This window comes from Lemur catta, chromosome 3 (genome assembly GCF_020740605.2).
Source record: "Lemur catta isolate mLemCat1 chromosome 3, mLemCat1.pri, whole genome shotgun sequence".
Lineage (NCBI taxonomy): Eukaryota > Metazoa > Chordata > Mammalia > Primates > Lemuridae > Lemur > Lemur catta.
This window is the reverse complement of record NC_059130.1, coordinates 14487239-14504422: the sequence shown is the minus strand read 5'-3', so window position 1 is coordinate 14504422 and position 17184 is coordinate 14487239.

Below are 17184 nucleotides of genomic sequence, written 5' to 3'. Positions count from 1 at the left end.
TGGCAGGGGTTAGAGGTAGGGAGAAACTGTAGTTACAAATAGACAGTATGAGAGAATCTTGGGGGGGATGGAACTATTCTATATCCTGATTATGGTGGTGGTTACACAAATCTATACATGTGTTAAAATTTTAAAATCCATATGCACACATCTATTTAACTTTACCTAAATATTTTAAAAATAGACGAATTTTTAGAGTAGTTTTAGGTTCACAGGGATTTCTCATATACCCACTGCCCCCAGACATGCACAGCCTTGCCCACCACGAACATGTTTGTTCCAATTGATGACACTTACATTAGCACATCATTATCATCCAAAGACTATGGTTTGCATTAGGGCTCACCCATGGTGTTGTACATTCTACAGGTTTTCACACATGTACAATGACATGTATTCACCACTATCGTACCATGTAGAATAGTTTTACTGTCCTAAAAATCCTCTGTGCCAGTTCGTCACTCCCACCCCCATGAGCCCTGGCAGCCACAGATCCTTTCATTGTCTCCATTGTTTTGCCTTTTCCAGAATGTCATGTAGTTGGAATCATATAGTATGTAGCTTTTTCAGATTGGCTTCTTTTTATTGAGTAATAAGCACTTAAGATTTCTCTATATCTTTTCATGTCTTGATAGCTCATTTCTTTTTAGCACAGAATAATATTCCATTGTTTGGATGTACCACATTTAATCCATTCATCTACTTTAAGGACATCTAACATCCAAATTTTGGTAACTATGAATAAAGCTGTTATACACATTCATGTGTGGGGTTTTGTGTGGACACGTTTGCAACTCCTTGAGTAAATACCAAGGAGCACAGTTGCTGAATCACATGGTAAGAGTTTGTTTAGTTTTGTAAAAATCCACCTATCTTCCAAAGTGGTTATACCATTTTGCATTCTTGCCAGCAATGAATGAGGGTTCCTATTGCTGCATTTCCTCCCCAGCATTTGGTGGTGTCCATTTACTGGATTTTGGCTATTCTAGGAGATGTGTAGTAGTAATCTCATTGTTGTTTTCGTTTGAAATTCCCTCAAGACATGTAATGTTGAGCATCTTTCTATATGCTTACTTGCCATCTGTATATCTTCTTTGATGAAGTGACTGACTGTACAGGTCTCTTGCCTATTTTTAAAATCAGGTCGTTTTCTTATTCAGTTTAAAAAATTTTTTGTATATTTTGGATAACAATCCTTTGTCAGGTATGTCTTTTGCAAATATTTTTTCCTAGTCTGTGGCTTATCTTCTCATTATTTTTTCCCAATTTTTTATTGTGGTAAACTACACATGACATAAAATTTACCATCTTAACCATTTTTACATGTACAGTTCAGTGGTATTAAATACATTCATAATGTTGTGCAACCATCACCACCATCTAGCTCCATAATGCTTTTCATCTTGCAAAAACTGAGTCACTATACCCATTAAATAATAACTCCCATTCTCCCCTTCCCCAGCCCTTTGCAACCACTATTCTACTTTCTGTCTCCATGAGTTTGACTACTCTAAGTATCTCACATAAATGGAATCATACAGTATTTGTCTCTTTGTGACTGGCTTATTTCACTTAGCATAATTTCTTCAAAGTTCATGTATGTTGTAGCATATGTCAGAGTTTCCTTCCTTTTAAAAACTGAATAATATTCCATTGTATGGCTATCCCACACTTAACTTATCCATTCATCTATTGATGGACACTTGGGTTGTGTCCACTTAGTGTTGCTAGACAGGAATACCTGAGGCTGGGTAATTTATAAAGACAAGAGATTTCTTTGGCTCATGTTTCTGCAGGCTGTGTAAGAAGCACAGCACCAGCATCTGCATCTGGTGAGGGCCTCAAGCTGCTTCTACTCATGGCAGAAGATGAAAGGGCATTGGCATGTGCAGCGATCACATGGTGAGAGAGTGTAAGCAAGAGGGGGAAGGTTCTAGGCTCTTTTTAACAACCAGTTCATGGGGAAACTAAGAGAGTGAGAACTCATTACCTGGAGGATGGCACCAAGCCATTCATGAAGGATCTGTTCCCATGACCTACACACCTCCCCTGGGCCTCACATCCGACATTGGGGATCAAATTTCGGCATGAGGCTTGGAGGGTCAAATACCCAAATGATAACAGGTTGCTTCCATGTTTTAGCTGTTGTGAATAATGCCGTTATGGACACAGGTGTTCATCTCTTTGAGACTCTGCTTTTAATTCTTTTGGATATATACTCAGAAGTATAATTGCTGGATCATATGGTAATTTTATTTTTAATTTTTTGAGGAAAACTTATATTGTTTTCCACAGTGGCTGTACCATTTTACATTCCTGTCTTCCCATTCTCTTGATGTAACTGCATCAGAACAATCTAGCTCAACTTTTCTGTAATAAAGTTGTGAGTTGTTTTTCGGTTGCCATGGACACCCAGGTTGAAAGTCATGTGACTGGAGCATGCCCAGATGAACCAAGCAGTGCAACCATAGGCGCTAAGTGTTCAGAAGGAGGAGTGGGGACTAAATTAAGAAGTGGACAATGCATGGCAGGATCCAGGATCCAATCAGATTGAGGCCTGGTGTCACCCCACGGCAGGATCCAGTCAGATCATGGCTCCTGGCATTACATAATTGCAAGATCCAATCAGATCATGCCTCATTAACTTATGCTTATAAAACTCCACCCAGCCTCCAGCTCAGGGAGACAGATTTGAGTGTTTCCTCCCTGTCTCTTTGCCAGTCAACTTGGAATAAAATTTTTCTTTTCTCAAAAGCTGGTGCTATGGTATTGGCTTCAGGCAGCAAGCCCACTGATGGCTCAGTAACATTGGCAGTTTCCTTCACAGAGCAGAAGTTTTTAATTTTAGTGAAGTCTAGCTTATCAATATTTCTTTCATAGATCATACCTTTGATGTTGTTTCTATAAAGTCATTGCCGTATCCAAAGGTCATCTAGATTTCTTCCATGTGACATTTTCTCCTATGTTATCTTCTAGGAGTTTCCATTTTACATTTAGATCTATAATCCATTTTGAGTTCTTTTTTTTTTTTTTTTTTGAGACAGAGTCTCGCTCTGTTGCCCAGGCGGTGCCCTGGCGTCAGCCTAGCTCACAGCAACCTCAAACTCCTGGGCTTAAGTGATCCTACTGCCTCAGCCTCCCAAGTAACTGGGACTACAGGCATGTGCCACCATACCCAGCTAATTTTTTCTATATATATTTTTAGTTGTCCAGATAATTTCTTTCTATTTTTAGTAGAGACGGGGTATCACTCTTGCTCAGGCTGGTCTCGAACACCTGACCTCAAGCGATCCACCCGCCTCGGCCTCCCAGAGTGCTAGGATTACAGGCATGAGCCACCACACCCGGCCTTGAGTTCATTTTTGTAAAGGCTGTAAAATTTGTGTCTAGATTCATAATTTTGCAAGTGGAAGTCTACTTGTTCCAGTGCCATTTGTTGAAAAGAATCTCGCTATTGAATTACCTTTGCTCCTTTGTTAAAAATCAGTTGTCTATATTTCTGTGGGTCTATTTCTGGACTTCCTAGTCTGTTCAATTAATCTATGTCTGTTTTTTCACCAGTACAATATTGTCTTGATTATTGTAGTTTTATAGTAAATCTTGAAGTCAGGTAATGTTCATCCTCCAACTTTGTTTTTCTCCTTTAATATTGTATTGCCTATTCTGGGTCTTTTGCCTTTCTATATCAACCTTAAAATAAGTTTACCAATACACACAAAATAACTTTTTGGAATTTTGATTGGAATTGTGTTGAATCTATAGACCAAGTTGGGAAGAAAATATATCTTGACAATCTTATATCTTGACTATATTGAGTATTCCTATTCATGAACACAAAATATCTCTCCACTTATTTAGTTTGTCTTTGATTTCTGTCATCATATAGATCTTGCACATATTTTGTTATATTTTTACCTAAGTATTTCATTTTGGGAGGTGCTAATGTAAATATTATTGTGTTTTAAATTCCAAATTCCATTTGTTCATTGCTGGTATATAGGAAGGCAGCTGACTTTTGTACATCAGCATTGTATCTTGCAACCTTGTTGATTCTTTTAAATTTTCTACATAGACAATTATGTCATCTGTGAACAAAGACAGTTTGGGTTCTTCCTTCCCGATCCAAATACCTTTTATTTCCTTTTCTAGTCTTACTTTATTAGCTGTTCGTGTACTCATTTAGTTGGTCATGTACTCATTTATTATCCTTTAAATGTCCATGGCATTTGTAGTGATGTCCTCTCCTTCATGTCTGATATTAATAATTTGGGTATTCTCTAATTTTTCGTTAGTTAGCCTGGCTAGAGGCTTATCAACTTGGTGGAATTTTTAAAGAACCAGCTTTTGGTTTCATTGATTTTTCTCTTTCCACTTCATTGATTTCTCCTCTATTTTTTATTATTTCTTTTCTTCTGCTTACTTTGTATTTAATTTAATCTTCTTTTTTTTAGTTTCCCAAAGTGTAAGTTTAGATTATTGTCTTAGCTCAGGCTGCTATAACAAAATACCACTGACTGTGTGGCTTAAACCACAGACATTTATTTCTCACAGTTCTGGAGGCTGGAAAGTTCAAGATCAGGGCGCCAGTGTGATTAGGTTCTGGGGAGGGTCCTCTTCCTGGATTTCAGATGGCTGCCTACTTGCTGTATCCTCACATGGTGGAGAGAGGAAGCTCTGGTGCTTTTTGCTCTTCTTATCGTGGGGTTCCACCTGCATGATCTCATCTAAACCTAATTATTTCCCAAAGGCCCCACCTCCTAATACCATCACATTCAAGGTTAGGGCTTTGACATATGAATTTTAGAGGGATGCAAACATTCAGTACATAACAATTACTGATTTTAAATCTTTGTTATTTTCTAATATATGCATTTATTGCTATACACTTCCCTTTAAGCACTGCTTTCATTGCATCCCACAAATTTTGATAAGTTGTATTTTCATTTAGTTCAAAATACTTTAAATTTTCTTTTGAGATTTATTTTTTGATCCATGTGTTATTTAGAAGTGTGGTATTTAGTCTCAAGTATTTTGGAATTTTTCAGCTATCTTTCTGTTATGGATTTCTAGTTTAATTCCATTGTGGTCTGAGGTTAGACATTGTATGATTTCTACTCTTTTAAATTTGTTAAAATGTGTTTTATGGTCTGGAATGTGGTCTATCTTGGTAGATATTCCATTTGAGTTTGAGAAGAATGTGTATTCTGCTGTTTTTTAAATAAAATAGTCTATAGATGTTAATTATATCCAGTTAATTAACGGTGCTATTGAGTTCAAGTATGTCCTCACTGATTTTCTGCCTGCTGGATCTGTCCATTTCTGACAGAGGGGTGTTGAAGTCTGCAACTATAATAGTGGTTTCTTGTATTTCTCCTCGCAGTTCTATGCATTTTCACCCAATGTATTTTAATGCTGTTTTTAGGTGCATACACATTAAGGATTGTTGTGTCTTCTTGGAGAATTGAGCCCTTAATCATTATGTAATACCTTTCTTTATCCCTAATAACTTTCCTTGCTCTCAAGTCTGCTGTCTAAAATTAATATAGCTATCATACTTTCTTTTCATTAGTGTTGGCATAGTTTACTTTTATCCATTCATTTACTTTTAATCTATACATGTCTTTATATTTAAAGTGGGTTTCTTGTACACAATGTATAGTTAGGTCTTTTTGATCCACTCTGATAACCTGTCTTTTAATTAGTGTATTAGACCATTGGCATTTAACATGATTATAGATATAGTTGGATTAATATCTCCCATAGTTGTTACGCTTTTCTATTCATTGTAATTGTTCTTTGTTCCTATTTTTGTCTTCCATTCTTTTTCTGCATTTTGTGACTTTAATCAAGCATTTTATATGATTCCATTTTATCTCCTTTCTTAGCATATTAATTATACTTTTTTTTAAACTTCTTTCAGTGGTTGCCCTAGATTTTGCAACGTTCATTTACAACTAATCCAAGTCCACTTTCAAATAACACTGTATCACTTCAAGGACAGTGCAAGTACCTTACAATAATAAATTGTTCCTAATTCCTTCCCCCAGTTCCTGGAATCATTACTGCCATTCATTGTACTTACACATTAATATACATAAGCATATATACACACACACACATACAAACATCTGTAACAGAATACATTGCTGCTATTTTTATTTTGAACAAACTGTTATATGTTAGATCAATTAAGAACAAGGAAAATAGTCACAGAACATCCTGTGCAGTTAAAAAAAAGAATAAGAAAAATAGAAGTTTTTAATTTTACCTTCACTTATTTCTTCTGTGAAACTTTCCCTTTCTTTACGTAGATCTGAGTTTCTGACCTATATCATCTGTCTTCTTTCTGAAGAAAAGGGCAACAAATTCCCTCAGTTTTTGTTTGTCTAAGCAATTATTTATTTCTCCTTCCGTTCTGAATTTATCATTTTACAAAATTTTAGGTTGGTGTATTTTTCTCTCAACACTTAAAATGTTTCAGTCCACTCTCTTCTAGTTTGTATGGCTTCTGAGAAGTCAAATGTAATTCATGTCTTTGCTGCTCTATAGGTAAAATTTTTTCCCCTTTTGGCTTCTTTGTCTTTGATTTTATATAGTTTGAATATGATATGCCGAGGTATAGGTTTTGTTTGGGGCAGGGCAGCATTTATTCTGCTTGGGGTTCTCTGAGCTCCCTAGATCTAGTGTCTGACATTAATTTGAGGTAAATTCTCAGTCATTATTGCTTAAAATATTTCTTTTGTTCCTTTCTTTCTTCTCTTTCTGATATTCCCATTTATACACATTACACCTTTTGTAGTTGTCCCACAGTTCTTGGATATTTTGTTCTTCTTCTTTTTTTTTTTTACAGTCTTTTTTCTCTTTGGAAGTTTCTATTGACAGATCCTCAATCTCAAAGATTCCTCAGCCATGTCCAGTGTCCTAATGAGCCCATCAAAGGCATTATTCATTTTTATTACAGTGTTTTTGACCTCTAGCTTTATAAAAACTCTTTCTTAGAATCTCCATCTCTCAAAAACAAAACAAACCACAAAATAATCTCCAGCTCTCTGTTTACTCTATCCATTTGTTCTTGGATGTTGCCTACTTTTCCATTAGAGCCCTTAGTGTATTAATCATAGTTGTTTTAAAGTCCCAGTCTGATAATTCCAACATCCCTGCCATTTCTGAGTCAGATGCTTGCTCTGTTTTTTAAAACTACATTTTTTGCCTTTTGGTGTGTCTTGTAATTTTTTATTGAAAGCCAGATACAATGTACTGGGTAAAAAGAACTCTGGTGGATAGTCCTTAGTGGAGTGGTTGTAAGATGCGGGGATTTGGGGGTAGGGTAAGCATTCTATAGCATTAGATAGGATTAGGTGTCATTTTTTTAATGAGCCGGTGCCCCTGAGCTGTGAACTTCACAGAGCTTCCCAGTCTGCACCCCTCACCCCGTTTTTGTGGGACAGGATGTCTACAGTGGCTACCGTGAGCTGGCATTGGATATTTCCCTTCTGTCAGATTGGTTAGTCTCTGATAACACTCCGGAGATTCAGTTAGGCTCTGGTGAAATAGTTTCCCTGGAAGGCAGGATTTGTTCATAACAACAGAAAGCTCTGGAGTATTTCAAAAGGGTTACTTTTTCTCAAAAACATGAAGAGATTTTTCTCTGAACATCTCTGTAAGAACCTGGTAGAGCTCCTGGAGGTAAAACTCACAAAAACTTAGCGATCCCCCTTCTGACTAGGACCCACTGGAATTTTCCTTTCTCAGCTTTGTCCACACCCAGCCTTTAGCAATTCATCAGCTAGAGTTTAGGTCTCCCTACCCTGGTTCTGGTTCCCACAGAGGTTCCTGCTCATGGGTTTCTTCTTTGGTAAATTGTGATCCTCTGAATCTGTCTCTCTAATTTTGGAGACAGTAATTTATCTTATGACCTCATGTCTATGACAGATTTCAGAAGAGTTGTTGATGTTTCAGTTTGTTCAGCTTTTTACTTGTTGTTAGGATGTAATGATGACTTCCAAGCTCCTTACATGTTGAATGAGAAACTGGAAGTCAACCTTATGTTAATTAAGAAAATAAAGGGCCCTTAAAAATGGTTAAAATGATAAGTTTTATGTTATGTATATTTTACCACATTAAAAAATTTCAAAAAGAAAAGAAAGGAGTCATAAACAAGGAACAGAGTGTAAGGAATAAGTCAACTTTTCTAAATGTTTGCAAGATATCTCTACTTGGTTATGCCATCAACACATCGAAGTCAATGTATTCAGAATCTCTTTAACTTACCTTGCCTCCTATGTTCTTGATTATTGGTACAGTGCCACCTTTTTGTCAGTCACCTGTGCTTGAAACTTGGGGTCATCTTTGACCATTCTCTGTATCCAAAGGTTTATCCATTGCCGTGTCATGTCTGTTATGCATCCACAGTTTAGTTGTATGTCTATTGTTCCTTCTCCTTCCCTCTTGCCCTCCCCTAGCATTACCACTTGCCAGGACTTCAGAAATTGCTTCCTAGCATTTCCCTACCTTAAGAGTCAGCTTTGGAGTCAGACCAATCTGAAATTAAATCCTAGCTCTGCCACTGATGGCTATTTGACTTTGGTTAAAATACACTTAACCTTGTCAAACCTCAGGCATTGCTATAGTTTGGATATTCGTTCCCTCCAAAGCTTATGTTGAAATTTAGTCCCCAATGGGGCAGTATTGAGAGGTGGAGCCTTTATGAGGTGATTGGATCACGTGAGCTCTGCCCTCATGGATTAATCCATTCATAGGTTAATGGATTAAAGGGTTAATGGATTAATGGGCTGTCATGGGAGTGGAATTGGTGGCTTTATAGGAAGTGGAAGAGAGACCTGAGGCTAGCACATTAGCACACTCAGCCAGCCCTCTTGCCGTATGATACTCTGCACTGCGTTGGGGCTCTGCAGAGAGTCCCCACTGGCAAAAAGACTCCCACCAGATGCAGCCCCTTGACCTAGGACTTCTCAGCCTCCATAACTATAAAAAATAAATTTCTTTTTTTTTTTTAGAAATACCCAGTTTCAGGTATTCTGTTATAAACAAAAGAAAACAGACTAATACAGGAATCTTCTGTAAAACTGACATAATAATAAGACTCAATTTACAGGGTGATTTGTGAAAATTGGAAAACACCAGGGGCCAGGCACTGAATCTTAAATGCATTATCCATTACTTTCATTAAATGAGACAATATATGTAAAGATTTTGGCACAGTGCTGGGTCCATAGTAAGTACTCAATCATTGCTGGCTGCTTCATGTAATTATTCTTCATTCCAGTCCAATTTAGGCATCAACTGGCAAATTAATTTTCATAATGAACGCTTTCGATTATGTCCGTCGTTTGCTCAAAATCTTTCTTTGATTTCCTCTTGCCTGTTGAAATAAGTCCAAAGTCCTTTGCCAAGCATTCAAAGCTCTATCTGATCAGTTCCCTCCTTCCTTTCAGATTTTATCTCCTGAATTTCACTACTCACTTTACACCATACACACCCTCCTCTTTTCTCTCCTCTTTAGCTTTGTTCAAACTGTTTCCTCTCCCTGGAATGCCCTTCCTCCTCCCATTCTGCTTAGTAAATATTTGCTGAGTAAATAGATGGTGTCCTTTGGAAAAGCTCTCTCAGAGAAGCCAGTTCTTATCCCTGCTACATGCCCCTCCTGTGGTGCAGACCCACGGGGCAGGCTATGCGTGTTTCCAGGACTGTCTGTGGGGGAGGCATACATACAAACTGAGAACTTTTAAAGAAGTCACCCGTGCTCCTCAGTCCCTCAACCTCTCTCACATACTGATGCCACATAATACTGATGCCAAGAGGTGATATAGCCAAATGCCTCTTGTTCAATTAACCTCTCAATTCAGGGCATATTTTTTGAATACCTACTAAGAGCTCTGCAACTTGTTGCAAACTGTGGGGGTCAAAGCACATTTAAGACCATCTGGCTGGAGGAGGGAAGACTTGTTTCTCGACATTGGCAAACAGCGCATGGGAATTCAGAATTGTTTTCTAAATTTGCTTCTGTTGCTAAAGAGAAGTGTTTGACCAGGATGAGCCTGTGCACTAGAGAAGGGGTCAAAGAGGCTGCGGCTGTTTGAAGCTTTGCAACAGCCCTGCCTGGGGTGCGTCTCCACGTCCTGCAAGCTTGGAGAATGTATGGTATGCTAAGGCAAACATCTGATGTGGACTGGGGAAACGCAAACCAGTGAAATTCCCCATTCATGTGGTAAGTCCGGCCCAGGGCAGTCCCCTAAAAGGTAGCTTTCCTAAAACCACCGGTAACTTTCTGCTGCTAAAGATATGGGGGCAGGTGGAGGTTTTTCCCCAAGGACCAGCTCCCACACCCAGTATAGTCCATTGGTCCATCACAAGCTCTGTCACTTAAAATGCTAAGACATCTTTAATGGCAGTAGGAGAAATAAGCACAGGGAGATGAGAAGCTGGCACCTATAGCCTTGTCATTTTACTCAGTATCTCAGCCCAGCTCAACTCACTGTCTAAGCTCTTGACAGGTCTCTAATCTAGGTTTTACTCCCAGAATATTGTAGCTCCTAGGTTATTCAGAATAAGATAAAAGTTAAGCCTGGAGCGCTAGTTTTGAAATCAGACGGATTTGGGTTTGAACCCAGCCCAACCATTTAGTGTCTCTGTGACCTTGAAACTCAGAGATGTTCTCTGAGCTTCAGTTTCCTCATTTTGACAACTGGGATGATGCTACTGATGTTGAGGTTTGTTGTAAGGATTTAATGAACTGATGTGTGTGGAATGCCTGACAGTAGGTGCTCAATATTTGATGGTTATCAAATCACCATGACAATTATTAGAGGTCCCCTCATGTTCCATTCCATGCCCAAACTATCTCCTCTAAAGCTGCCTAGACTCTGAATTTAACAGCTCTCTCTTTCTCTGTATTCCCCCTACACCTCTTAATAATAAGAAATGTGAATGATAATAATAGCCCCAGCACATACCCTGTGGTGGGACTTCCCAAATGCTGTCTCCAGTCCTAACCATTTCCAGTTTACAGTGCTGGAAACTGAAGCTCAGAGAAGAGAGGTGACTTGCCCAAGGTGGCGGAGTTGGAACTAGAACTCGGGCCTTCTCCCTGCAAACACATGCTCTTTCTATTTAATCACATTTTCTCCTCTGGGAAGAGAAGTCTTTCTTTTCTGCACACAAAGACCAGATACACTAGCTACTTTTAACAACTTTCAGACCCTTTCTAATAGTATGCCTCTGTCACGCAATTCATTCATTCATTCACTCTGCAAATGTTTATTGAGTGTATATTAGGTGCTAAGGATATAAAAATGATTAAGATAGGCTATGTCTTCAAAGAATTCATACCCAGATGGGGGGACACACACATAAATAGATAAGTGGAGAAATCAGTGATTAGATAAAAGGGCACAGTGGGACCCCCACAGTCCAGATGGGGTTGGAGGGAGAGTGTCAGAACAGGCTTTCACAGGAGGTGATTTTAGTTGATTCATCCTACTCTTTATTTCATTAATTCCAGAAACATGTTTTGAGCAACCACTCTGCTTCAGGCTCTAGGCTAAGCCCTAGGACTAAACATGGGCATGTTTTCCTCCAGTCTATGCCCCAAGAAACTTATAGTCTAGCCAGGAGGGATGGGCTGTAAATAATTAAATGCCATTGAAATTGTGTTGGGGTTATTCCAGAAGGACGTACAAGTTATATTGGTGGTAGGGATGGTTGGGTGCCCAAGGAAAGGGTTAATTCTGTAGGGCAAGTGGTATTTCAGAGGTCCAGTTTCTTTTAAACACGTTTTTTTCCTTTTTCCTATTCATCCCTGTCTTACTGTGTTTTTGGCACTTTAAAAACCTTTGAGGATATCCCACAAACCGTGCCAAGTAAAAATAGCACATCTTAAACTGCATTTATATTTAAGTACATTCTCCAGGGAAAGAAGCTTTAATTCAAACCACAATACATCAGGATTGGGCGATGTCTCCATAACCAGCAACATCTTAGTGAAATGAAGATGAGACTTTGGCCATGGTATTACAAAATGAATTATTAACTATATTTTAACTGCCAGTTATTTGACCACTATTGCCCTCTATAGAGTTGACAACAGTACAGGAAAAAGTCCAGCTTACAATTGCATGACTCTCCTCCCATAAATCATTCCTTAGGCTTGGTGAACTTCATACCCACTAGGTGAAAACACGTTCAATAAGAAGTCTTCAAAAGTAAGTCAAGTTAATGCACGATAAAGGTGGCCTTTTACATCAGGAATAACTGTGTGGCCATTTGGAAAAAAATAAAATTGGATCCATGCCATATGCCTTTACTGTAAAATAAAACCCAGATGAATCAGAAATATTTAAGCTTTGAAAAATGAAATGCCAGAAGCACCAGGACAAAACATAGGAGGTTTTTGTTTTTGTTTGTTTGTTTGTTTCCATAATCTCAGAGGAGGAAAGGGCTGAAGCCATAATAGAAATCATTGATAAATTCAGTTATATAAAAATCAAACATTTCTGCATGGCCAAAAATATATATATAAATGCTTAAAGTTAAATAACAAACTGGGGGAGAGGAATAGTGGAAGCTTATAATACAGCAAAAGGATGATTTTATATATATATTACTATAACTACATTTGATTATATCTGTATCTATCATTCCCTTCAAAATTGCTCACATCTACCTGCTGCCCCCCAGGCCCTCAGTGGCTTGCTCAAAAGAGTGCCTTGGGTACTGCCCTCGCTGCCTTATCCCCGACATCACTGCCTGTCCTGTCCTCCCCCAGGATGAAGGCTGGGCTAGGGCCACAGTTGCACTGTGCCCAAATCTGGAAGAGAGGATGCTCTCCTGTTTTGGACTCTGATGAAACCTTATGTCATGGGACACGGGACCTGGCTTTCCCATCAGCTGTGCTGGGTGATGCAACCCAGAGTGCAGAGCAGTCAATGTCCTGCGGGCAGACGTTGAACTACGAGAGACTGCAGGTGGGAGGGGACTGACAGATAAAATCCTCTCCTCCCCATTGCCCCCACCCCCACCCCTGACAGTGGCATAACTGAACAATTGCTTGTTCCCCCATGAAACTGTGGTCAGCTTGATAACGTGCCCCCTGGGTTTTTGCTTTCCCTTCTTTTCAGCCTCGCTTCCACTTTCCCCTTCGCACTTGGCTGTCCTGGGGCTGCGCTGCCCCAATAAACCATCAGCCTGTGAGCTTTCCTTCAGGCTCTGTTTCCTGGGGAACTGTAATATTATAAAACAATATGAAAAAAAAAACACCAACCCAATGGAAAAGTGGGCAGATCTGAATGTTTCACAAAAATGCAACTATAAAAGCAACTATAAATGTAAGTAAAAACATGAAAAAATACTCAATCTCACTCATGATGAGAAATAAGATAAAATTATGGCGGTATGTACTTTTTTACCTGTCAAATTGAATAGTTTTATAACATGCTGTGTCAGACAGGGTGTAGAGAAATAAGTGCTCTCATCACTGGTGGAACTATTCATTGACAGAACTTCTGTGGTAGGTAATTTAGCAATATCTTTAAAAATTAAAAAAAATGCACGTACTCTTTAGTCCAGCAATTTTATGCTCATTGTTGTTTGTAAAAAAGTTGGAAATAATCTAGTCCTCATCAATTAAAGACTGGCTCTGTAAATTATGGTACAACCGTAAATGGATACTTATGCAACTATTTTAAAAAAGAGACAGTTTTGTTTAATGTACTGGTATGAAAAGATTTGCAATTTATATTAAGTAAAAATATCCCTAGAAATACACACAAGAAACTGGTTAACAGCAGTTGTCCTGGGACCGGGCAGACTTACTGTGCATCTTTTATACCTTTTGAATTTTGTACCATAGATGTATTAAAAATAGATATATATTCTTTCCTTATCAACTTTATTAAGAAATAATTTATATATAGTTAAACCATAGTCATTTAAAATGTGCAATACAATGAGTTTTGAAAATGGTATACACTTGTAAAAACACCACCATGATCAAGATACAAAAATTGGCATCAATCCCAAGAGTCTTCATGACCTTTGCTGTCCATCTCTCTCTCAGCCCTGGCCCCTGGCAACCACTGGTCTGCTTTCTGTCATTAGCCATTAGTTTGCCTTTTATATAAATGGAATCATACAGTATGTATCTTTTGTATCTGACTTCTGCACTCCGCATTCTATGATGATTTTGAGATTCATTTGTGTTGTTATGTGTATCAATAGTTCATTCTTCTTTCTTTCTTCCTTTCTTTCTTTCTTTCTTTCTTTCTTTCTTTCTTTGTTCTTTTTTTGGAGACAGAGTCTTGTTCTGTCATCCTGGGTAGAGTGCTGTGGCGTCACTGTAGCTCACTGCAACCTCAAACTCCTGGGCTCAAGCAATCCTCTTGCCTGAGCCTCCCAGGTAGCTGGGACTACAGCCTCACGCCACAACGCCCACCGAATTTTTCTATTTTTAGTAGAGACCAGGTCTGGCCCTTGCTCAGGCTGGGCTTGAACTCCTGAGCTCAAGCAATCTTCCCACTTCGGCCTCCAGACTGCTAGGATTACAGGCGTGAGCCACCACATCCGGCCAATAGTTCATTCTTGAATAGTGTTCTATTGTATGAATACACCACATTTTGTTTATCCAGCCAACTGTTGATGAACTTTTGGGTTGTTTACAGATTTGGACTATGTGACTAAAGCTGTTGTGAGCATTTGTGCATAAGTATTTGAGTGGAACTATGTTTTCATTTCTTTTGAGTAAATACTTAGGAGTAGAGTGGCTAGATTGTATGATACATGTATGTTAACATTTAAAGAAATGACAGTTTTCCAAAGTGATTGTACCATTTTCCATTCCTACCATAAGAATTCCAGTTGCTCTCAATCTTGCCAATACCTGGTGTTTTTTTGTTTTGTTTTGTTTTGTTTGGTCTTTTTAATTTTATGATGAATGTGTAGTGGTGTATTAACTATTTTAAAAAATACATTTAAAATAAAAAATAAATAAACAGACAATTTCTTGCAGCCTCTCCCCCCAGTTCTGTAAATAATGCTGTGAAAAAGTTGAAATTTTGAGAAGGGAGGTGTATTAGTTTTCTATTGCCATGCAACAAATTACCCCAAAATTAGCTGTTTAAAACAACATGCATTTATTATCTCACAGCATCTGTGGGTCAGGAGTCCAGGTGTGGCTTTGCTGGGTGCTCTGCTCAGGGTTTGACAAGGTAGCAGTCAAGATTTCCGCCAGGCTGCATTCTTTTATGGAGCTCAAGTCCCCTTCCAGCTCACGTGGCTGTTAGCAGAATTCAGTTCCTATGGTTGTAGAGCTGAGGCCCCCGTTTTCTTGTGGTTGTCATCTGGGACCTGCTCGAAGCTTCTCGAGGTCACCCCCATTTCCTGGCGCGTAGCTCTCACAACATGGCAGCTTACTTCCTAAAGACCAGCAAGAGAATCACTCTCTCTGGTCCCCAAAGACAGACTCTCATATAACATAACATAAGATAACATAATGTGAATCTTATATAATGTAAAGTAATCACATGACAGTCTCATACTCACATTCTCACATACTCACATTCCACCCAGACTCAAAGGGAGCAAGGACATGGCTCTTTGGGGGGCCATCCTAGGGTGTGTCCTCCACAGGCAGTGTACTGTGTCAAACTTGGACAGTGGTTCTCAAATTTGAGTGTATGTAAGAACACCTAGGGGGCCTATTAATAGTTATGATTCCTGGGACCTACCCCCGGAATTTCTGGCTCAGTAAGTCTGAGACGGGGGCCAGGGATCTGTTGTGTTAACCAGCAGTTAATTTCTAAGATGTGTCTGAGGCAGGTGGTCCCCAGGCCATGTCCAGAAACACTGTCCTGGAGGTTACTTCAGGGTTTTGGAAAGGCAAAAAGAAGCCTCCTCTTTGCCAATAAGCAACTGAGATTGACCCATGTCACCTCTCTTCTTGAAGACCAAAGGAGAGGGCGGGGTACTATTTATCAGCAGATTCCTATAAAGGCAAAGACCACAGCCAGGGACAAAGAAGTCTAAGAGGCAGAAAAACTTTTAGGAAAAAGTAATCCACTAGGACATTACCAAAAGCAAAGTAAATGAATCAAAGTAAAACCAACTGGTAAAGTGACATTTAAATCATGATTCTACCACTTACTAGATGTAAAACATTGACAAGTCACAAACTTCCCTCAGCCTCAAAGTCTGCAAAATGAATATAATACCTACTTCCCAGGTTTGTTACCCCATATAAATGAGACAATGTAGGCAAAAAAAAATATATATATATATGCCTAGCTTCAAATACCTGTCAAATCCTGTCTAAAACACTAGAACCTCAAAAAGGATTCCAGACTGTCAAGATAGTCTCACAAACGTTGATGCTGTTCCTCTTCAGAGACCCGTTAAAGAAAACAGAAAAGTTAAAAATGATGGAATAAAGATAAAAATAAGTGACAGCAAAATATCGTACAAGTATATAATTTACATTACATGTCAAGGAGATAACTTCCTTATAAGGAGAAAATAAGTTTAAAGATTGGGCTAAAAAATAAATATAACTTTTCACTACCTATAAGAAAAATAATTAAAACCATATGACTTTTTAAAAAAAGACTAAAATGGTGGAAGAATCCTAAGTTCTCCCATGAGCATATAAAAAACATGGTATCAAGTAATGTAGATTTTATAATTATAAATATGAAGGGTAATAACGTACATTGAACAATGAACATCTAGTGATTCTCAAGTGTTAAGTTCCAAATAATGTAATAATAAAGATATACAAAAGCTGGTAAAAAATAAAGAGAAAAGTAAAAATATAATTGCATTTGGATTCCTTGGCGCTTTATAGCTAACTTTCATTTTCAAAAGAGAGAAAATGGGGAAAATTAAATCATGAATGGAAAAAAAGCACTTTTAGGCAAACAATCATATTTTTAATAGCTGTTGAAAAGACAGCCAAGAAAGTTTAATATTTATTCCTCATTAAATCTTTGCAATTAGATGTGGAGATTGTTATTCTCAAATGAGAAGAGCAATGTACTTATTTTGAAGAAGCAATGTCATATTTACCAGAGATGTATGAGAGTTCTCCTCAAAAATAGAACAGAAGGTTTACCCATGGCTATTTTCTCTAAGTGATATTAGAAATGTTGGCAATAGCTATTTGGGAAGGACATAAAA